At 44.7% G+C, this 23352-nt stretch overlaps 1 protein-coding gene across 1 annotated transcript in view; it reads right to left on the bottom strand.

Annotated features, from left to right (window-relative positions):
* Window positions 1–22660, bottom strand: part of BCL2L13 (BCL2 like 13) — a 482186-nt gene extending 459526 nt beyond the window's left edge. The window contains exon 1 of the mRNA XM_086952898.1: window positions 22526–22660. The gene's annotated coding sequence lies outside the window, so the exon portion shown is untranslated. The remainder of the gene's footprint in view (window positions 1–22525) is intronic.
* Between the last annotated feature and the right edge of the window lie 692 nt (window positions 22661–23352).

The following is a 23352-nucleotide window of genomic DNA, read 5'->3' as shown; positions in this document are numbered from 1 at the left end:
TCCTATATCGCCCTCATTGAGCTTAGCCTTATCCCATTTCAGCCTACGATTGTTATTAAATGGGATAACTTCTTTAGTTGTTTTTAGGGTGACCACCCCTCGTCTGTCATTCGGCACACCCCAATAAAACTTGCAACACAGGGGATTGTGGTCACTATCCTGGCTTGGGACAACCTCCATATCAATCAGGTCCGGCCAGAATCCAACATCCATTAGGATGTAATCGATTCTGGACGGGCCCGAAAGTCTATTAAAGGTCCATGCCCCTGCCTGGTCGGATATAGTCCTACCATTCAGGGCTCTTAATTTATGGTCCCTTGTCAGTGCATTAATTTGTATGGCTCTAGGCGACCACTTCCTAACCGGGGGCAGCGAAAGAGATGGAATAAACCATTTTGAATCCTCCTCTTCGATTCCTAAAGGGTCGTCTCCGAGAAGGGGTTCAAATGTACAATTAAAATCACCCCCCACCAGAATTTTAGCTGAGCAGGGGCAATTGGCTAAGGTCAAATCCAAGGATGTTAGGGTCAAAGAGGGAGAGTCACCCTGTGTCCCTCTTGCATAAACATTAAAAAGGTCGAGCCTGACAACATCCTCCCCTCCTTTTGCCGAGAGGTGGAGTATATCATTACACTCCACACTATGTCTTGTAACCACCCAGTCCAAATCTATTTTTATCCAGACTATGAGGCCGCCCGAAGGTCTGCCCTTTCCCTTACTTACTGCGGGCACACAGTGGGTGTTATACCCCGATTTATGTAGCGGAACAAAACTCCATGTCTCCTGAAACAGGCAGACATCGAACTGCTCAATTTGTGTGTGCCACTCCGGGATATCTAACTTCCTCTTTAGCCCAGCAATGTTCCAGGAAAGGAGGTTTATTTCCCTCCTTCCACTTGGCATAGAAGTGTAACCCACCATGGGCAGCCTCTCATTAACCACCCTGGTCGAAGGGCGCCCCCCATCCTGGGTTAGTGTAGTGAGGGTTACAGAGCAGCCAGCCGTGCTCATCACGGGCCCAGTTGGCCTAGAATCCTCTGTTATTACAATGGTGGTCACCATGTGGTCAGTAGATAGACTATCTTCTTCTTTACCAATGCTACCCCAGGGAGGACGAGAATCCTCAGCCCCTGGCGATTCATTATCATTACCCCCCTCCCCTTGCCCCCACCTTCAATCGCAGTCTTCCAGTCCTGACAGCTGGGAGAACCGGTTGTAGGTATCCAACGGGGTAAAGGGCATCAGGTGGTTCATACTAGGACCCTGGTTCAGCATATGTCTATGGGGGACCACGGACCAGGCGGAGTGTAGATCTGGCACCCTAGTCAGCTGATGGCCATACTGAAGTTGATTATTAATGTAGGGTGGAATAAAGGGCGGCCTATAACCTTGTGGTCTGTTTGAATGTTTAGAGTTAGAAACTTTTAACCTGGGATAAAAATATGTTAAGGCCCGTGGGATAACACAGGTTTCGCCATTCCCAGGTGGCCAGTTTAGGATGTAATCAACTGCCCTAGGGTCTCTAAAATTGACCACCACTAGGTCTCCCTCAATATCTTTAGTTCTACTCCCCAGCCAATTGATCCGTCTAACATGAACTATGTCCCCATCTATGTTAGGTGCTATCGGCCTATGCAACCTTAACCAATGGATGATTTTGTTTTTAAGGTCAGAAAATCCCTCCTTCTTGTTCTCAGATAGCTGCGGGACCCCCGTTAGGATCACCACGTAGGGCACGGCTTCTGGGGGGATCTCTACTTGTGGGATCCTTTTATGAGGCATTCTACTTTTTCCATCATCCCCGTGTGTACTTTGACTGTTACTCGTCGGGGCCTTTAGGGGTGGTTTTGAGGGGCCTGCTCCCAAGTCAGTAGCTGATGTTTTAGTTTGTTTAGATGGCGGAATATTATGGGTTGGGGGCACACCTCTCCCCGGGGGCTGACTAGTTTGCTTAGCCAGAGCAGGAGTGGAAGGAATTCTAGATTTGCTTTGGGGTGTGGTAGGAGGGGGTGTCGGCTGTACCGCCACACTTCCTTTATTTTTGGTATGAGTAACCATACTAGTTATGGCGGCTTCTAATATGGTTAATCTAATTTCCACCTTTTTAATAGACTCGTTAATGGGTAGGAGGAGAGATCTTAACAAAAATTCCAGGTTCCCTGATACTGAGGAAGGAAGTGGTGGTGAAGTGATAGGTGGGGTAACTCTAGTGATGTTATCAGGAACCTCATCTTGTCTGGTTGCTAGAGATGGACAAGGACCTGGTGAAGCAACTACCTGTGGAGTGTGTTCCTGCTCAACTGCTGTAGGAGTCTCAGTTGTGGTCGGAGTTTTAATCCCTTTACCAAAATCAGCATGCGATGTTTTTGCTTTGCCTGTTACCACCCTTTGTTTCCTTCTTTTTTTACTAGGGGGCGGGCGATGGATCTGGGCGACAGGGTAACGATGGATCTGGGCGACAGGGTAAATGTTAACTTTCTGCTTCCTAGATTTGGATTTGTCAGCCACACGACTAGCACTTGGGGTGGGTGAAACAATTATAATATTATCCTCGGGCAAACAGGGAGTGGCAACAAAGTCACGAAACAATAGGGGGACACCCTCTTGACTTACATTATCCTCACTTAGGCCATTTGAATCGCCTTCCTGGTTCAATTCAAGTAGACTATCAGTGAGGGGTCTATATTTCATATTCTCTACAGAGCGGCGCCGCTCTGCCCTGCGCTCCGCTAGGATGGAATCCTTATCTCCCTCGCTCCTCTTAGGAAAGTAATTCTCCAGGGATCCATTGCGTAATCTAGATTTTTTCCCCGGGATTTCTGCTTCTGTAGCCATATCCATTGTGTATTGACAGTGTCCTCCGGTCTACAAATGAAAGCGGTCAGGCCCTGCCCGGCCTCCTTCGGCCCCGGACGGCCACAGACGGTCCCGCCCTTGTCCCGGGCTTCTCCCGGTCGCTCCCGCGCGCTCCCGCGCAGCGGGGGTCCAGCACTCCTTTTGATACTGCAGCTATGTGATAGGCGGGGGGGCGTGGCCAGCGGGGAGAGCAGCCCAGGTGTTGCTAGTTGGGCGCGCAGGGGCTCCTGGTTGCTGGAGTCCCCTGCTTAGCTCGCAGCCCCGCTGGTTCTCTTACCTACCCCCGCGCTCCTCCTCACAGGCTCCTCAAGGCAATCCTTAGGCAACAGACGCGCTGCGGGACCCGCGAAGCGGGTCCGGCGAGTCGTAGGGCAGCAGCAGGTCCGCTGGGCAGCCGATGTAGCACGCTCCTCCCTCGGCAGCAAGGTACGTGGTAAAGTGTCCCACAGACAGAGGGACAGCAGCAGCTTTTTGGTCCGTTGGCGGGGGGGCGTGGCCAGCGGGGAGAGCAGCCCAGGTGTTGCTAGTTGGGCGCGCAGGGGCTCCTGGTTGCTGGAGTCCCCTGCTTAGCTCGCAGCCCCGCTGGTTCTCTTACCTACCCCCGCGCTCCTCCTCACAGGCTCCTCAAGGCAATCCTTAGGCAACAGACGCGCTGCGGGACCAGCGAAGCGGGTCCGGCGAGTCGTAGGGCAGCAGCAGGTCCGCTGGGCAGCCGATGTAGCACGCTCCTCCCTCGGCAGCAAGGTACGTGGTAAAGTGTCCCACAGACAGAGGGACAGCAGCAGCTTTTTGGTCCGTTGGCGGGGGGGCGTGGCCAGCGGGGAGAGCAGCCCAGGTGTTGCTAGTTGGGCGCGCAGGGGCTCCTGGTTGCTGGAGTCCCCTGCTTAGCTCGCAGCCCCGCTGGTTCTCTTACCTACCCCCGCGCTCCTCCTCACAGGCTCCTCAAGGCAATCCTTAGGCAACAGACGCGCTGCGGGACCCGCGAAGCGGGTCCGGCGAGTCGTAGGGCAGCAGCAGGTCCGCTGGGCAGCCGATGTAGCACGCTCCTCCCTCGGCAGCAAGGTACGTGGTAAAGTGTCCCAAAACACAGACCACCCAGCACTGTTGCTATATTCGTACTCGCATTTGTCAAAAGACAAGAATCTTAAAGCCCGGCACCATCTTGGGAGGGGTATGCTTAACATGGTACCCAGCCCAATGGTCTAGCGTTACTCATTTATGCATCTTGCATTTTAACATGCAGGTAAAAGGCACACGGACTGTGAAAAGGGAAAGTCATAGCAATGCTGCATAAAGCTTGCAATTTCTCTTCTCTACCAGTGCACCCCCACGCAAAAAGTAATTATGTGCGAAACAATGCACTGCTTATACATGTGCGTTCACTGTGTGTATTGGTTAATTCATAGGCATGCAGCATATACCCAAGGGTGCGATTCCCTACCTTAAGGGAACCCCAAAAATACCTTGTTGTTGTGCCATCAGCTTACACAGAAGCAATACTTTCCTTAACCAATATACATATATACACACACACAAACCAACGTGTCGGTCATGGAAGGTTGACCTTATCGTATTTCAGAATAGAATTATATAAATGAATGTCCTAAATAGATGAGTCATTGTTACCCATATGTGTGCATGATGACTAAATAAATTCCATAAATGCAATGAACGCCCTCTCAGGGTACAAGTAGCTACAGTTTTTAGTTCATCCTCAACGTTGAGCCCCAGTTCCATCATGGTCTATCCATCGGCATTCTAGACGATTGGTGATGTTACCACCACAGGCATCCAATTTGGCTACTTCGACCACTAACTAACAAATGGTCCACATCATGCTTAAAATCCAGGTAATGTTTGAGGAGTGGTGCCCCCTCTTGTCTTACACCGGATCCTGCTCGGCTGATGCATGGTTTAATCATTTGGAGCATCTGGCCTATATACAATCTTTTAAAAGGGCACATAATTGCACATACAATATTCTTTGTGTTATAGTAGGAATGTGCTGTCAATTTGTTAGATGTATTCTCTACTACCAAAACCACTGTTTTATGTGTGAATGCAATTACCACATTTAAAGTTACCTAGAATAGGTGCCAAACCCCAATGTAGTGTGTGATAGTCTGCATGCAAGGGTGCTCCCAGTGTACACTGACCACATGACCTTTATGTTCCAACTGCATTTAAAGGCAAACCAGAGACTGGAGTCCTTAAAGTCCTCAAGTACTCACCAGTGTCCCTTCATAATCATTTGAATCTGATTGCAAACAGGATTAAAAGTCACCACCATGACCAATTGTTCAGTTTACAATGGTTTAGATCTGGATGGGAGAATTGTCTCTCTGGGTAAAACCAAGTTCTTTTAAGAGTAGTTTGAATAATTTAATTAGGATAACTCCTCTCCAGGAGCTCGTCTCGTAATAGAGACACTTTAAAAGTAGTCCTCTTTGCTCCTTCAGCTTCTTTGGATACGCAGAAACTGCCCAGAGGTCAAATTTTCCTGTAGAGCCCTGGGGTGTTAGCTACTGTATATTAGGTGGGAATTCCTGACAGTGGGCTTACAGCATAAGGTGGTCAACATAATGTCATCCTTGTGTTTTACGAACAAAACCAGCTAGTTCCTTTTTAGTGTTACTACGGTTGCACCTAAACCGGAGATGCGTGCTTTAGGCATTCAGTAAATGATTCCAATTCCTCATTGAATCCATGCCATAAACACAATCTATATAACTGCGCCAGACCCTGATGTTATCCTTATATGGTTTCTCTGGCCAGTGATGGGGTCCTCAAATTCTACACATAAAGGTTAGCTATGTCCAACGCAAAACATGCACCAATTGCCATATTTTTAGTTTGAAAGTAGAACTCATTTTAGAACATATTTTGTTTTAATGCCATCTTAGACAGCTGAACTATGAATTTGACCAATAAGTGTGTGGAGCATAGGTGGCTATAGACATAAAAGGTCCTTAGTTAGAACCAGGTTGGCCCACCCCCACTGTGGTCTTAATACATAGGCCCCTGGGTACAACCTTAAATGTCTCCCATTCTATCAAACGTGAGAATGTATCAATATGATCTTTAAGTGTGTTTTGGAAAGCTACATCTTGCAATAAACTCCCTTGCTTACACCAATCAGAATAGGAGTCTAAGCCGGCCCTCCAGCTTAATGTCATATTCAGTGGATTGAGGTCAGAGATGGTCCTTGAGAGAGAAGAGATAGATTAAACAAGTGCGTGAATCTAAGGAGTGTATACAAATCTGTCCAGGCTGGAGTGAAGTTTATATACCGGACAATAAAAAGTGGTCTTGGGGCAAAGAATTATGTACATGCCATGTATCTCCCAAGGTCCTGCCCTCCCAACTACCGAAGGAAGGCATCCGCATTATGAACTACTGGTGAAGTGGAGGGCTAGGTAAGTCTAAGGAAACATCTAACAACTGAAATCTCCTTCCCACACCTGATGTTGTAAGGCAAATACAATCCAGAGCACACAATTGGTATCCGTTGCAAGGTGCATCTGCAAACTAACAAAAAGATTACATAAAGGCCTATCACCAAACCCTAATTGGAACACTAATCAGACAATCTACCCATCATTTAAATATAATGGCCATGGCCTTGATGGACAGCCCATTTAAGCGACAGCAAACCAAGCAAAATGCATAAATACCACTCCGACGGGGCTTAGCCAAAACCAATGGTTTCTTGGTTCTAACTTATTTGAATTTTATTGGGGAATTGGTAACATGGAAATGCCACAAAAAGTTGTCTGTAACCATACCAAAAAAAAAAGTGCGCTATCACTATAGGAAATTAAGTAATATTTCCTACTAATCTTAATGCTTCACTCCATTTCAATCAATCAATCAGTATAGCCAGCTGGTGAGGAGGGCCTTGGTCAGGGTGCGTCTCAGTTGTAGAAGTATCCACTTGAAGATCTTACACACCATACGCAGAGCGAGGAAGCCGACGAAGTTGACCTGTGCTTTCATTGTGAGCTAGTCAGTGATGATTTTGGAGGTTCTGGCATGGACGGAGGGAGTGGGTGCCGGTCCTGGGTCTGATGGCCACCAGGAGTCGTTCCATGTGTTGCTGCTGTTGACAACGATCAGTACTTCCGTCTTGTCTGTATTCAGCTGCAGGCAGTTCTTCATCAGGTCGGCGATGTTGGTCATGCATCTGGAAAGGTGGTTCTAGTGTGGTCATCAGTGAGAGGGAGGATAAATTGGGTGTTTTCTGCATGGTTCATTATGTTGAGACCGTGGGACCTGACGATGTTAGGCAGAAGGGTCATATGTGCGTTGAAGAGCGTGGGGCTTAGGTATGAGCCCCAAGGGACACTGCATGTGATCTCCTTGGGTTCAAAATATGAAAAGTGTATCCTCTGGGTTCTTCCGGTGAGGAAGGAGGCGATCAATCTCGGGGCATACCCTTGGATGCTAATGTGGTGTAGTCTTTCGATCAGCGTGTGGTGGGATACGTTATCGAAGGCTGCAGAGAGGTCAAGGAGGATCAAAGCTGCTGTTTCTCCTCAATTGAGGAGGGTTTGGATGTTGTCGGTGGCTGCGGTTTCAGTGCTGCGAAAGCGAGATTGGGAGGCGTCTAGTAGCTGATTCGGCTCCAGGTGTGTCATAAGTTGATTGTCGAAGATCTTTTCCAGTACCGTCACTGGGAATGGGAGCAGGGAGATTGGCGAATAGTTTGAGTTCTCTTGGGCGGGGAGATTTTTTTTTGAGTAGCGGTCTGACTTTGGCATGTTTCCAGGCGTCAGGGAATGTTGCAGTGGTGTTAGGAGTCTTGAGTAGGGTGGCGAGTTCCTAGTCGATCCTTTGGTTTCCAAGATTGAAAATGTGGTGCAGGCATTGGTCTCTGGGAGCTCCCCAGTGTATGGATTTCATAGTGGTGGTGGTGGTGTCCTGGGTGAAGAGGATGTTCTAGGAGCTCAGTCAGTATATGGTGAGTATATGTTGAGGAAGTCCTTAGGTGTGGGTTGGGGTTCGTAGTTTCTGTATATGGTTACAATCTTGTTGTGGAATAAGTAGACTAGGTTGTCGAACAGCTCCTGTGAGGGTATGATGTGGGTTTCGCTGGGAGCCCGGTTGGAGAATTCCTTAACTATGTTGAAAAGCTCCTTGGTGTTGCTGGTGCTGGTTTTGATGCGTACAGCAAGTGCTATCTTCTTTGTTGACCTCAGCAAGCAATGTTACAGGTTGAGATAGCTCTTAAAGGCTGCCCTGTTCGAGGTGTCCTTGCTGGCACGCGATCGCCTCTTCAACTATTTGCTATCCCATTTTACAGTTCTGAATTCTTGGGTGTACCAGCTGGTTTTTTTTGGAGGGGGGGGGGGGGGGGGGGGGGGGGGAATTTTCTCTGAATGTTGCACTTGATGGGGACTGCACTCTGCACAACTAAATGTTCGAGCTTGGTAAAGGAAGGAGGATTTAGGCTGTTGAGGGCATTCGCCCAGCTTGTCTCAGAGATTTTGTTACACCTCCAGAAAGGGGGGGGGGGATATTGTGGGTGGCGGTGCAGAGCTGGAGATGCACAGCTTAGTATAGAAATTAAAACAAGAGTATCAACACGATACATAAAGCAAAGAAATATTTAGATACTGCAATATATTTCTTGTTCACTTTGTTGGAATATGGCAGACCACAATAATTCCTAGTTAAGGAATGATTCACTCCATTTGAAAGATAGGGTTTGCCAACCATTCAGTCAGTGTGGTTTGACGATTAGGGGAAGCCACATGATATTTCATTTTTTAGAGGGTACTTATTTTAAGATGGGGGCAGCAAGGAAAAGAGATAGTAAGTGTGATGAAATTATAGGACGATCTGCTGGGTGGGAAAAAGTAACAGTTGTACACAAAACCATGGACCTAGGGTCCATAATTGTATAAGATGCTGCAGGAGAGGTATCGGCAGTGAATTATTGGGAAAAGAAGCAACAAATTAACATTTTTCTCCTCACTCATCCATTGATAAAGAGTTGCTGGTGTTGCAACTAAAGGTAATGTTCACTCTGCTGACTGACTCAAAAAAAAAGAAAACTACTGCACTTTCCACTTGGCCACCTATGAAACAACTTTCTCCCAAAAGTAACATTCTTTCTTAATAGCACAGGCTAACTAGAATATACCTGAAGGCTTTGCAAATCAGACAACACAGGCTTCTTTAGAATTATATTAAAAAGATTAATGGCAAAGTGAGTAAGACACCAATGCGATTTGTCAATACCAGCAATGTAATAGGGTTTCCTCTCCGCAAGGAGAACAGGAATGACTAAGCTGTACCTTTTAATCGACTTTTACATCGCTTTGTTGTTCTATTTAGTTATCAAACTGTGACCTTGCATTTTTCAATAGGTCTCATAAATCTAATCAAAACACATTGCTGGCCTGAAGGTGTGATGGATTACCTGGCACGAGGAAGGACAGCGTCAAGGCGAGGGAGTGGACACATAATGCGGCACTACTAGCCAATTGAGGGAGGGGATAAAAAATAGGGAACACAATTCATTTCAAGGGCTGTTGGCATAACAAAGCAAAGATCAAAGCCAGGAATCAGAAGAAACTTGGTATGTACAGGAGGGAACCAGATGGCGAGCCGAGGAAGTGAATAAGGAAATGAAGCTGAATACCACAGAGATTAGCAGGCAAACATCAGGACTCACTTATATAGAAGAGTAGTAGAGAAATTGAAGCATGTGCAAGGTCTATGACCAGAACCCTGCTCCTAGAATAAATTAGATATTTTCAGTACGCAGTGTCTCTATATGTGCTCAGTGATGTGTACTTCAAGACAGCACTGATAAAATACTAGCGCAGTCAAGACGAAACTCATAGCCCCACTGCTGTTTAAGGAAGAGAAAAAAAAATTATCTAGAGTTTTAAGAATAAAGAAGGTAGAACAAATTAAAAATAGAACAAAAGAATTAAAACAAAGCCCAAAAACAAAGCACCAAATGGCGGGAACAAATAAAAGTTAGCAAGATATACACATTTGCCCCTGTATTCGGAAGCCTTTTGTAAACCGAAAACCACATTCTTAAAACAGGAGGATCAGGATTAGAGGAATGTCACACTGGTGAGGTGAATTTACGAATAGGGGAATTCCATATGTATAGCTGAATTGCTACATTTGCAGGTTTAGGGTGGGGGTTAGCGGGATTCTGGGCATTCCTGGGCAAGGCAGCCTTGCAAAAGTAGGTGAACACTTGCCTATCAATGAATATGTAGGTATTCACATCCGTAAACAGCTGATACCATGTAGAAACTAACAACCAATATGAACCCTTCCTTCGATATTTTAGGTCTAGTCGAGTACTGCTTGCCTGATCTGTCAGATTGTACCACACATGCCCCAATGAGCACTTATAGATTCCGGCAGAGGCGAAAGCAAAAAATAGCAAATTGGTCTGTCTGCTCCGTACAGTTTGCTTTTCAAGGGAGAATCATGCCATTGTGTTTCCAACTAAGAGGTATCCATGCAAGCCCATCAAAGGATATCAGAGGAGTTTACCCAACGGAGAAGAACATGCATCCACAGGATAAGGAGGGCAGGGCCCGACAGTACAATGAAGAAACTGGTCAAGAGTCTGCTGCCAAATAAACGTGCATGCCAACCAAAAAATATATATTATAGTTGTTGGTGTTGTAAGGAGTCATTGTGCAAGCATATGCCATGATGTGGGGCTCTGGCGCCTGAAGCTACGGCTGGGTGGTTGAAGGGGAACGAGGTCCTCCTGTAAGTCTATGGCAGAAAAACAGGCATATTCAGAGAAAGCAAAGGACACTGCAAGGGTCAGAATTAGGCCGACATGTGTTGAGATGGTGATCTACCAGGTTACCTATGGTCTCTGAAGCTTTCAGTTCGGGCTGGTGATGACAGAATTGCAGAAAGCCAAACCAATAAAGCTCCAAGTAGGCGATGCATGGCAAGTTGAAACAGTTGTGCTACCAACCATCCCTGGAGAGGACAAGACAAGCTGAGCTCCAAACATAGAGGCAGGATCATCTCAGCCTCCATCTTTTCACTGCATCAAAGACTCAACAACTGCTGGGTCTGCCACCATGGAGGACGAGAACTAGAGAACTCTCTCAGGATCCACAAGGAGCGTGGAGGTGAGCAGGTCCAGAGTGAATTCTGTGAATGGAATGATCTAGAGCCTCATTCTTCTATGTTTAGGATGATGAGGAGCAAGTGTTGCACCCAGTTCGATTTCTTCAGTGTCCCTTATCACTGGGACTCATAAGGATGTGATCTTGACAATGTAAGTATGTTGCAACACTTGTAGCAAGGTGGTTTCCCCCTTCTGTAATAATGAATACAACGAAGATGGGAGAATAGAATTCAGCCATCTGCTCGAGTGCTTAGAAATGTACACAGGAAATGCGTACAGTTCTAGAGCTCAAGTACTAAGGAGAGTCATAAGATATGCTTATTTGTTTGGAAAGCAGTGAACCGCGTGGAGACAGTCATTCCACCACAGTCATTCAAATCACTGTACAGACGTATGCTGACGCTGTTCGGCCCAGCTGGTGCCAAACTATTATTGTCTAATTGCACTGTACAACAAAATGCGCCGGGGTGTAGGGAACATAGGGATACTGGTGATAAACAAGACTACTGCAATCAAATTAAAGTCGGTAAAAAATAGGAATAAAACAATAACAAAAATAAGGGCACCGAAAATTCTCTGCGGGAAGAGTTGGTGATCATAGGGAGAAGCACTAGTCTTAGAAACATCAGACTTGTGGTCAGGAATTAGACAAGGAATTTACCCATGAGGAAGGCTTTAGCCTCCTTCTTGAAAAGTGCTAGAGAGGGGAATCTTCTGATGGTGGGTGGGATATTCAAGAAACACATGAACTTACAATGGTTTAAATGCAGTTAATTTGCATGTCGATACTGAAAAACTGGTCTAGATACACCCTTGGGGACCATGAGCAAAACGGTCTAGAGATATCTAAAAAATTATTCTCTTGATAATGAGCCTCTTCTGCCATATGCGTACCACTCCCCATAGCCAGGATATAATTTATCACATGTCTTTTTCAATGTTTCAGATGCCTTGCCATTCTGGAGGAAACAGGCAATAGTGTTGTGAAGCATTTTAGAATCAAGCTAAATTTACTGATTCATGCCCTTATATAGGTACAATTCACATTGCCCTTATATAGGCATAGAAATCCTGCCCATATTTAGACGTAACCCATCCAGTCCAAATACAGTCATGGCTACTTCCACTAGTTCCAAAAAGCCACAACGATTTCTTGGAAACCTCGGCTTCAGCAGTCAGGGACATCCCCTTACTTGAATATTGATTTGTCCTAGAAATCATGGCGTTTTCAAAGAACTACCATTCCCTTGGGGTTCTTTGGTGATGTTATTATATCCGACTTTACGTCAAACTAGGCACCTTCAAGGTATAAATATGCCTACACTTGCCCTAGCAAACACTCAGTGGCTCAGAGCAGCTCGACTACCTACATGCCTGACGCAGCTTGCTACAGCAAGTGCCGAAGGAAAACGACCATCCAGCTGACGCACTGACAGAGAGGCTGCCTTTCTCTCGCGGATAATCCAGCTCCAGTGTTTTCAAGCTCCCCTCGCGGGGTGTTGGGAAATTGAGTCCCGAGGCAGAGATACCAGACCTCCTTCATTCTAAAACCAAGGTACGGAGCTGATAAGACCCTGAGAGAACTCTTGGTTAGATTCTTGACAAAAAACAGAATAAACCTAGGCTACACCTCACTTACTTCTTTCCTCGTACTACACTTAGGTTAGGTATATTGGGGTAGGGGAATTTTAAAAGCACCAGTTGAGTACTTTTTAGCCTTTGTTATTTATGTATGTATTTATCTATGGTCTAGGAGCCATACAATGCTTTTACAGTATTATTTTATAATACTCTTCTTACTGTACGCATTATAATTTGCAACCAGTATTAAGATTGTAGCAGTTCACTTACTTGCATGAGAAAGAAGACTGTTCAATAAACCCTTTTTATTGAAAACGACAGTCTCTATATTTCTCTGCACCTCTGATAAAACAAAACATTCATGATTGACTGAGTAAAAAATCTATCTATTGTTTCCACGACTGAAGATGGGTTTATTCTTGGGGAAACAACGTTGTCATGTTTATGCGGTTGGCAGAAACGAATCCCTTCTTATTTATTCGAGAAAGTTTCTAGTGACCGCTGAGCTAGCTGACACTCAGAATTAAGTCTAATATATTCGATAGCACCTAGTCGACCTAAGTCCTACGTCAAATCTATAGGATATATTATTCCAACACGAAGAGCCTATTGGAAATATAGGAACTACACTACAATAGAAGATACTTTAAATTGCCTTTATGTATGAAGATGGCACATGCAGGGAAGAGGACAACAATTAACAAAATTAATGCATATAAAGCTTTCAATCACTTTTACCCATCTGGGGCTTTCGATAGACAACTTACTTGTGAAAAGGTTCCAATCACATAAGGCTGAGCCATCATTATGTTTTACAAGCTCCAGCGGGATATTTAACTGATTTTGGACATTTTGAAACAGAGTTTAGACTAGCTCAATCGGAGCACCGCACACAGTTAATATGGTTGCAAAAACTAAATAATGACATGCGATAAAAGGTGGGTTAGTGGAATCAGTCAGGGGAGGGACTCAAAGCACAGGTCCCCAGGATTTCCCAAACTGGAAAGATGTATGGCATCTAATTGAAAGAATATTGCACCCCATTCCTTGGTGTTCTGTCACGCCTGTATCCGGAACAGCCAAGGTAGGACAGAGAACACTTTAGAGTAAAAACATCTCTCAACGTAACAAGATGGTAAGTGAACAAATTCACTTTTCAGTACTGAATATGTGTTTTTGTTCTGTGGGCCATCTTGCCAAATTAGGCTCTCCCGAATATACATGAATGCCTGATTTTGACTGCACTTAATCTTAGCAGCCGCTTCGTTCCATTCAAAGCTTTTATAAAGCTCTTGCTTCAAGTCCATCTAGGGCAAAAGGCTGTTGCAGACCTGAGATATGTAGAATCCCAAAAACCTGAGATATGTAGAATCCCAAAAATCTATCTCAAATTCTATGCAAGAATATCATTAAAGGCACTAAAAAGCATTGGCAGGAGTACCAACTATACTGGCAGTTCATTTAGAAGCCCTGTGTTGGTGATCACTTTGTTGTTTACTATACTAATTTTCTACATCACCTCCGATCCCATCGCAGTCCCTCAAAAGGACTACGCTCAGTCTAGATACTCCTATCATACACAACCACGTTTCTGGAAAATAAACTACTCTTGCACATTCTAACAGGAAGAACAGAAACAGTGCAGCAGATATTGCTAGTACATGCCCCTATCTGCCATGCAACACTTTCCAAGGATTCTAATGAAAAAATGAGTTTCCCTCATTGGACATTGAAATTTCACAGCTAAGATTCTGCAATGTCTGCGGTAGGTAGTCCTCTGAGAGCATGAGGTTAGACTAAAGTAGTCAACTTGGTTGTAATCTAAAGTTTTCAAATCATCTCTTCTACTGGGCACCTACCAGCTTGGTGCTCAAAAAACCCAAAAAGAGTCCCTTAAACTATCAACCAGTTTTCTTCATCCACCCAAGTCGAATATCGCACCATAAACTAGATTTACTATCTGAATATTTTAAATGCACTTTTACAAGGCTGCCCTTACCAGTGTCTGAAAATTCCATTGTCTCTGTTCACCGCAACCATCTTTCCTTTATACTTGCAGACCCTTTTACTGCCTGGGACAGAAAACAATAAACAGATAGTCATAAAACTCGCTCTATGGTCTTTTCAGTTGATGTCGACCATTCTACATGTGGAGTTTCCTCCGGGTCTATGCCGATCCCCTATCTGCTATTTATTTCAACAACCTCTTTCCTGCTGCCAAATACTTGCCACCTCTTCTTCACTTCACAGAACAGGTTGTAAAACTATTCACATGCAGCACATTAGCTTCTTGAGATGAAATGCTAACTTTAGTCATCTCCAAAAAGCAATCATTCACCTCTCCCCATTTCCACTGCCTCGACAACTATACCTTCCTCAATCGCCTTCATGTAAGAACTGTCTTCAAATGATAGCCCTGCTATGACATCTACAATTTTCTCTCCATCTCTTGTGCCCCTATTGCCTATTTCCACTGTCTCAATGCCGACAAGATCCAATTAAAATGTAACTCAGCTAAGATCCTCTTCAGTACCCAGAAATCTGGACAAGTTAGACAGCCTTTTACTAGGCCTCCAAAAATATTCTCTTTGACTTAGCAAACGTATTCAACTTTCCCACTTACATCTTAATCAACTTATCAACATCCAGTCAAAATCTGCAGACAAAGCATGCATCACTCATCAGAATATGAGAAAGAGTGAAATAACATAAAGTCAACGGGCAATAGTGTTGTGAAGCAACAGTGAGGCTGAAACATTACAGCAGTGTGGCTGAAACAGTACAGCAGTCAGGATGAAACAGTACAGCAGCTGAGACTGCTGTGGACCTTTGCTTTATAGCAAAAAGGAGTCTCATTTGCCCAACATAGTCCTATTTTCTCTTCTTTTCTTCATATAACCAAAAACAATAACATGTTGACAAGATTTAATTTTTTATTTACCTGAAATTAAATATTCTTTTATGGGTCATTATTAACAACAAACAACCTCTTCAGCTCTCCATTTGTAAAAGAAAAAAAAAGAAAAGAAATTTAAATGTACACAATACTGTAGAGTTCATTGCTCAGATTTATATTTCCTGTAAAAAGCAAATCAAGTTCAATCATTGATAAGCTGTACAGGTGTCTGCTCAAAGAATTAACAGCAGTTAGCATCCCCTGCTAGAAGTATGTATGTGTATATATATATATATCATGTTAAAGTACAGCATGCAATGGTTGATTATATGGCATTCTATGATAGATTAAACACAAGTCTAATTAAGAACTAGAGTGCTAACGTTTGTACCGATGAGCCACTCAGCGGCTGTGTTGCGGTCATAAAAGCTGTGAAACTCACAGATCTTGAAATCAAGGAGACTGTACTGTGTATAATTGTATCATTTATAGACTTAAATTAAGATTTCAAAGAGTTAGCCTTATTTATTTTGCATTAAATAGATAAAGGCTAAAAAAAGTTACTAAAAGAGTTCCCACTTTCATCCAACATTCCCACCCCACATTTATTTTCTTTGACTAACCATTCCACTAGCCGACTTACAGATAAAAAAAATGTAATCTTAAATGGGAACATTTTGCAGGACAAAATAAGTTTTCTGAGTTTGCAGTTTTAGAAGGACAGGAAACTCAATTTAGATAGACTGGCTGTTTAAAAGAACAAGTTACTTACCTTTGGTAAAAACAAAAAAATTGACAGATTCTACCAAATTCCTCACCTTAGAATATTCCCCAGGTGTCAGACTGGATTCGTAAAAATCAAGAGCAGTACCTCTGCGCGTAAATAGGTGGCGTCAGTAGGATCCATGTACAGTCAGAAGTGACATTGTGGTCCTCACATAAGCACCACTCTGGCACGCTGACATAAGTCTGTTAAGTGACTATTTGTACACAAAAAAAATTGGAGCCACATAAAAATCAATGTTTGACCAGTGTGCAGTGTCTTGTGGGAACTTTAGGGCGAAGAACCCAGTCCCAGAATGGGAAGTATAGGAGAGTTGGTGAGGAATCTGCAGTTAGATAGAGCCTCTACCAGAAAAAGCATTACCAAAAGGTAAATAAATTGTTCTTCTTATAAAGATTTTTAACTCCAGATTCGTCACCTTAGAATAGATACCCATGCAATACCACCCTGGAGGTGGGTCTACAAGTTGGCTTATACCAAAATGTCCTGTAGGACCGAGCAGGTGAAATGCCTGTCTCTAGGGACCTGTCTGAGCAGTAGTGCTTTGTGAAAGTGTGACATAAAATCCCATGTAATAGCTTGGCAGATGTCCAGGATAGAAACGCAGAGTACTATTGCAGTAGTAGAGGCCTTGTCCCTTGTACAATGGGTGCACATAACCCTCAAGAGGCTACTTATTGGCTAGAGCTTAGCAGTTTTCATGTAGAGAACAATCCATTAAGAGATGGTCTGTTTCTGTACTGTCTTGCCTTTTTTCACACCAGCAAAACCAATAAAGAGCCAATCGTCCATCCGCTGATCTTTGATGTGATAGACGTATTAAAAAAAAAATCGAGTCTCTCCTTAGACAAATATGGTGGAACAAAAAAAAACAAAAAAAAGTAGGGAGTGCGATGTTTTGGCCTATATATGAAAAGGAGTGACAATTTATGGCAGAAAAGAGGCCTCTGCCTTCGGCAGACGTAAAAGCCACAAGAAAGGCTGTTTTTTTAGTCAATAGTAGCAAAGGGCAACTGTGTAAGTAAGTAACTTTTATTGTTTAGGTTAATTAAAACCATTACAAAAAAATACATTAAAACAATCTTCATAAGTCGAATTAAAAAGGAAAATGTAAAAGCAAGAAATTTTTGTTAAAAAGTAACATTACTAAAATCAATAAACGTGAGTAGCAAATTGTTCATAGCAGCTGGTCACAGCCCTAAATTTCCTCTTTAGCCGACTGCCTGACATGGTAATTTTCGTTCTGCTAGTATCAGAAATTTCACCAGCTTCCCATTAAGCGGTGGAAGACCAGGATCAAAACAATCTAGAACTGCTTTTCTGCGTGAGCGGATACTTAGTTCGTTAAAGGCTGTTTTTAACAGGGCTGCTCTCTCCTCGTTCAGCCTCGAGCAAGTGCATAGTAAATGTTCTAAGTCTTCGACTCCTATTCCGCACAGCCGGCATCTAGTCCCATAGTTCGTTCTCAGCCACGGTGGTAGATATGGAATGGCAGGTAGGATCCCCAACCTATATTTTAAAAAGGCTTCTTTTGTTTTCCAGCCATATCCCAGACCAAAATATGCTTGGAGCCCCAGTGTTTTGTATGTCCACAGAGTCATCCAGGCATGGCGCCTGTGAGAAAAGGTGGCTTTGTCCTCCACATGAGAATGTCTTTTTAAGCTCTTGTTCACTGCATGCTTAAATTGTGCATGCGATAGAGGAATCTCCCATAGCTCTTTTAGACCTGTAATACTCAGGGACTCCTCTAAGTATTTTTTCGCCGGTGTTCCAGAGGAGTTGGTCAGGTATTGCAACAGAGGCAACTGTGTAAGATCTAATGGGGGACACATCCAAAAACGTCAAGACAAGATTAAGATTCCATTGTGGCATAAAGCAAGTAGGAGGAAAATATATGCTGTAAACCCTTTAGAAACCTCGTTACAACAGGTGACATGAGAAAAGAAGGTCAGACCGGCAACAGGAGGAAAGCCAATATAGTTGAAATGTAACTTATCAAGTCTCTGAGCAACAGCCACCTTTGAAACTCATGCAGAAATGCCGACAATGAGCAATCTCAGTGGTGGCAAACAGATCAAGCAATGGTTCTCCGAATTCTTGGAAGAGACCACGGGCTCCGCCAGGTACTGCACAACAAGCAAAATGTCTTGCCACTCCAGCCAAAAGGTGCAGAACCTCCTGGCACAGGGTCCAATTTGTAGTAATACCATACCACATGGCAGTGGTGTTGTCTGAAGACTTGAACCAGCATTCCCTTGATGGACAGAAGGAAGGCTTTCAATGCCAAGAGGATGGCCTCCATAAGGCTGTATTATAAAAGAAGCTTGTTTGTAACAGTGAGTGATTGAAAACGCACTCCTCCAAATAATTGCACCCTCGAAGATAACAACTGATTGTTGATACAGTCCTAGTAAAAGTGCAGTATGCCTTAACTCATAGTGAACTCAGCCAATGGCTGGAGGGGTCTGGCTAACATCAGGTCTAAAAATATCAAATGCATAAACGCTGCACAGAAATCTTGAAGAAAGTGGGAATTGAGGACTTAAATGACACCAATAAGAGGGAACAGAGGGGTTGGCTGTCGAGTTACACTGTTTGCTCCGAAAACGTAGTCTCTTAAAACAAATGCACGGTGTCTTTAAAAAGAGAAGAAAAAAAGCCCATCTCCTCCAATCCTATATAGGAGACAATAGAACGAAGGCCCTACACATTTCAACGTGGCTTTCATTTGAATTATACAGTTAGGATTCTGGAGAATAAGCTTGCTATACTTGGTAGCAAAAGAAAAATTAATAGTGCTGATGCGCAATGAGTCAGGTTTTCATGGCAGGTTAGGATAGTAACAGAGCAGCAAATAAACCTAGCACATAAACGGGCCTGTTATATTGCAGAGCTGCCCGGGCACTAATAAGTGTTAGTAGTAAAGCGTGCCATTTTTGCCCTAATCGGAGAACCAGAGCTTCTGATCTCTTGCAGACTCTTCATTGGCTGCCCATTCGAAAACGTATTGTTTTCAAGGCACTTACTCTGGCCTTCAAAGCTCTTCACAATTTCGGCACCAAATACATTCAAAGTCGGCTGGCTTTTTATCAGCCTTCTAGATCTCTGAGGTCAGAGTCGCTGGCCCTGGAGTCGGTTCCGGTCATAAGAAGAGTGCGGATTGGCGGCCGGTCATTTAAGCGCCTGGCTCCTCAGTTGTGGAACACCCTTCGCAGGAACGCTAACTTGTTGGCTTTTAGGAAGGATCTAAAATCCTGGCTGTTTGTTCAGTAGCGCCCGCACCCTCTCCCCATGACCATCAAATCTAGCAGCTCCCTTCTTCATTTCAGGGAGCAGCTCAAAACCTTCCTCTTCCCACCACCATGCCAACCCTGCAAACTTCCAGCCCGTATTTTCACCTGTTCTATAGCGCCAGGAAACCCATGGTGTCAGCGCGCTCTACAAATATCAAATAACATAGCATAACCCCCTCTTTCCGTTCCCTTGTCCGTGTTAGGTCTGAAGCGCCGGGACACTCCTCGGAGTAGCTGAGCCCTATATAAAACACCCCCTAACATTAACATACAGTGAACGCTGTCGCGGTGCCCAGGGTGTGCATGCACCGAATAGGAACATCCTCGCTAATACCGAGTCAAAGCTTCACTGACTATTCCATAGCATAGTTGTCCGGACTTGAGCTGTCCCTCGCGAGGGCGTGTACGGATTGTGATCAGCATAAAAAGGAACCTCGTGCCGCTACATTAAATGCAGAGATGCATATAGAGTGTAGCTGCTGTTTTGAATGCTGCTCAGTATAAGCATCCGCTGCCCTGTGTCCACTGTACACAGACAGATATTAGCTGGCACTGGCTCAGTACCCATGACGATACGCGGGCGCGCTCATTCAAAACAAGCGAGAAGCATACGGGATACTTCAGTACACGCGTATGGGCATGCACGTGCCCGTGTATTAAGCAAGGTCAGAACTGCACGTGAAATATCCTCAGTTCAGAGGCGGCGCATGCATCGGTGACATCAATACGCACAGTGCTACGCATGCACGTGTGCCCCATTCACAAAACACCGACTGGAGAGGCGCCGCTGCGCTTACTCGGTCTCGACCGAGGGTGCTCAGTGCAGACCGAGCAACGGCTGCACGCACAATGTGCTCAATACAGGGGCAGAGCGAGGGATGCATGTGCAGTAGATGATGAGAACTCGGACAGTAAGGGATAAGCAGTGGAGACAGTACAAGGGCGGCACATGCGTTGCACTCATCACAGAAGCCGGCTTGCAGTAGACAGTGCTGAACTGAGGGAAGAGACTCCACAAGCAGTGTCGGCCTTTGCGCAGGTAGCGCACTGGGCAGCACCGAATTTGGCGCCCCTTAATCCTCTGCTTTTTATCCTAACTTACGATATACAATGAGCTAACCAATATCTTCATTAACTTAGCAAACATGCTTTTTCTTTGTATCCCGGTATTTGTAGTCCTATGTTTATGGTGAGGAGAAACAAAACTTCAAGTACTAGTAAGCCAAAAGAAACGTACAACTTTTTTTCCATAATGTTTATACAGCGCAAACTCAGTCGCTTTACATGAGCACCAATTACATCACACAAGGACAGTTTCAGTTAAGCATGGGTGCTTTGCCCAGAATCACGAAAAGGAAACCTGACGCTGGGACTCGAACCTGGTTTCCTAGGTCCGATGCTATAACGCCATATCCACTCACTTAATAAAATACCGGTAATCGATCTACACAGTATTTTTGTATTTACAAAAAGACCATAAATGTGTACGGTGTTTCATGTTTAGATAATAATCATTAGAATTTAGTTTTATAGAGGTTCAGCAGCTCCAACAAAGACCCTCCTGCCCGCTGTCCTGTCTCTTCTGCCTCAGATGTCTGCGCTCTCGTCCAACATGTTCTTCCTTGCTGCTTTTACTAAGTAAACTTTGTCATGGAAGGGAGCTGGAGGCTATTTTATTCAAGACAGGTCTTGGCTGATGACACAAACTTCGCTACTCCTCCCCAGTTTTCACGTGAATCACGCTCAACTAAGCTTCATTCTGACAGTGCTAAACTGTAGACAAGGAAGGGTAGAGGGTGTAACTGTTAAGGAGATGGGATGCGAGATTTCAATGAGGTGTCTGAAGCCTGTACAAGCATGATTAAACAGCGTGGCTTGAATTGCAGGAGCCATTTCAGATGGTGACTGCTGTATGATCGGCTCGCAGACAGCTCCTCGCGCCCCTAGGGGCGCCCAGCTCACCCGCGCTAGAGGCAGGCCCCGTGCACAAGCACATGATAATACAAGGGGGACAAAACTAGTATCCGCAAGACACGCTTTTGGATCCAATACAGAGACAGGGATGCACAAGCAGAGGACAAAATACAATGGCAGCAAATGAAGTCGATAGTGCTTAGGCCAGGAAGGACACAATACATACGACGCAGCACAAGTAGTAGACAACGTACAGAGACAGTACAAGCAGTACTGACAGGGATGCACAAGCAATAGGCACAACACAAAGGCCAGTGTTTATATGCTTAGGGCACAATGTAGTGCACCACAAACGGTAGACACAGTACAGGATCTGTAAATACCCACTAACAGAGCAGCACAACAGCAGGGGACACTATACAGCAGCACGATAAGCAAGATACAGTACAGAAGCAGGTTGCACAAGCACATAATACAACACAGAGCAGCAACGCAGTGGACACAATATAAGGCAGCACACCCTTCAGACAGAGACATGGTATCACAGACAGTACATACGCCAAGTCGCACAAGCACAGAATAAGGAGCAGCAAAGTAGTAGAGACAGCACAAGCAGTGCACCACTTAGCTCCATTACAGAGACTGGACAGCGCACGTAACACAGAACAGGGGCAGTACAAACAGTACGTGCTTTAGATACAGTAGAGAAGAGGGCTTGCAAATGCACAATTTTAAATAAAGAAGTAGTGCTCCATAAACAATGTGACCTCTGCGCCACTGTAATCGGCCCATGCCATCGACAGCTGCAGGTCACACAGCAGGAGCACTCCCCGAGTCGCTGCCCTTGCCCTGAATCAGGAGGTCAGCTATGCTTTTGGGCGGGGTGACTGCTGCCCCCGTGCGGCAACGTGCGAGAGCGGCCAGCACCCGTTGCCCCCCGCCTCGTCACCTCTTTCCCAGGGACAGGGTCATGGTTGCTGCTCCCAGCCCAAGCGCCCTCCTATCCCATAAGCAGCTAGTGAGCTTTGCGTCTGGCAGTGCAGCCACCTGTCACAGTCTCTCCAAAGCCTTACCTGGACCTTGGAGATGCTCCTTTACTGCTGCTCCTACTTCACGCGAACGAGCGCCGCCATGATGGATGGGGCAGGGCCACGGGGGCACGCACGCGTCATGACGTCATAAAAAGCACACGCCCCAGCCAATACCTCCCATTCGGAGAAAAGGTTACCCGCCCACACTATAAATTAGAAATTCGCCCCAAGTAGACTAGAGAGGGAAATATGGGAAAGCGGTACGAAATCAACCACCTGTCGCTTCTTTTTAGAGTGCTTTCATTATGTGCAGTAAAGAAAGGAAATTATAGGATTGTTAAACAAGACAGCGTTAGAAGCTTGAAGAGCGGACACTATGCTAAAATAAGGTCAATATTTAAGCAACATTGTTCGGATTTATTAGAGCAGCAAGTAGCAGTTTGTAGACATGCGGTACGTTTAACAACTTTGGTGTAGTGTAAAGTACATAAACCAACGATAATATAACAAGACAAGTAAAATAAACGATTTTGAGACTAAGACCAGCATACACACAAGCATACAATAGCAGATTATATGAAATCACAACAGAAAATAACGTTAAGTGTATTTCACTGTGAGGCCCTTCCATATAAAACGTTTAATTTCTGAGGCATTACAATTCTTCGTTTTTTCAGTCTAGATGTAAAGTAGCTTGCAGAAGGGCTGGTCTGATGATAATTGGAAGTGCATTCCAGTAATTGGGTCCAAGAAGGAAAAATAATTGCAATTGGTATGGTGAGGGGGTATATGTAATTGAGTCGTTTAGATAGGCACGGGCGTAAGAAAATAAGTTATCAAAAGACGCATGTCACCTATTTTAGAGGAAT

This window comes from Lissotriton vulgaris, chromosome 1_2, assembly GCF_964263255.1.
Source record: "Lissotriton vulgaris chromosome 1_2, aLisVul1.2, whole genome shotgun sequence".
NCBI lineage: Eukaryota > Metazoa > Chordata > Amphibia > Caudata > Salamandridae > Lissotriton > Lissotriton vulgaris.
The sequence above is the reverse complement of the archived record's forward strand: the minus strand, read 5'-3'. Positions and strand labels throughout refer to the sequence as shown.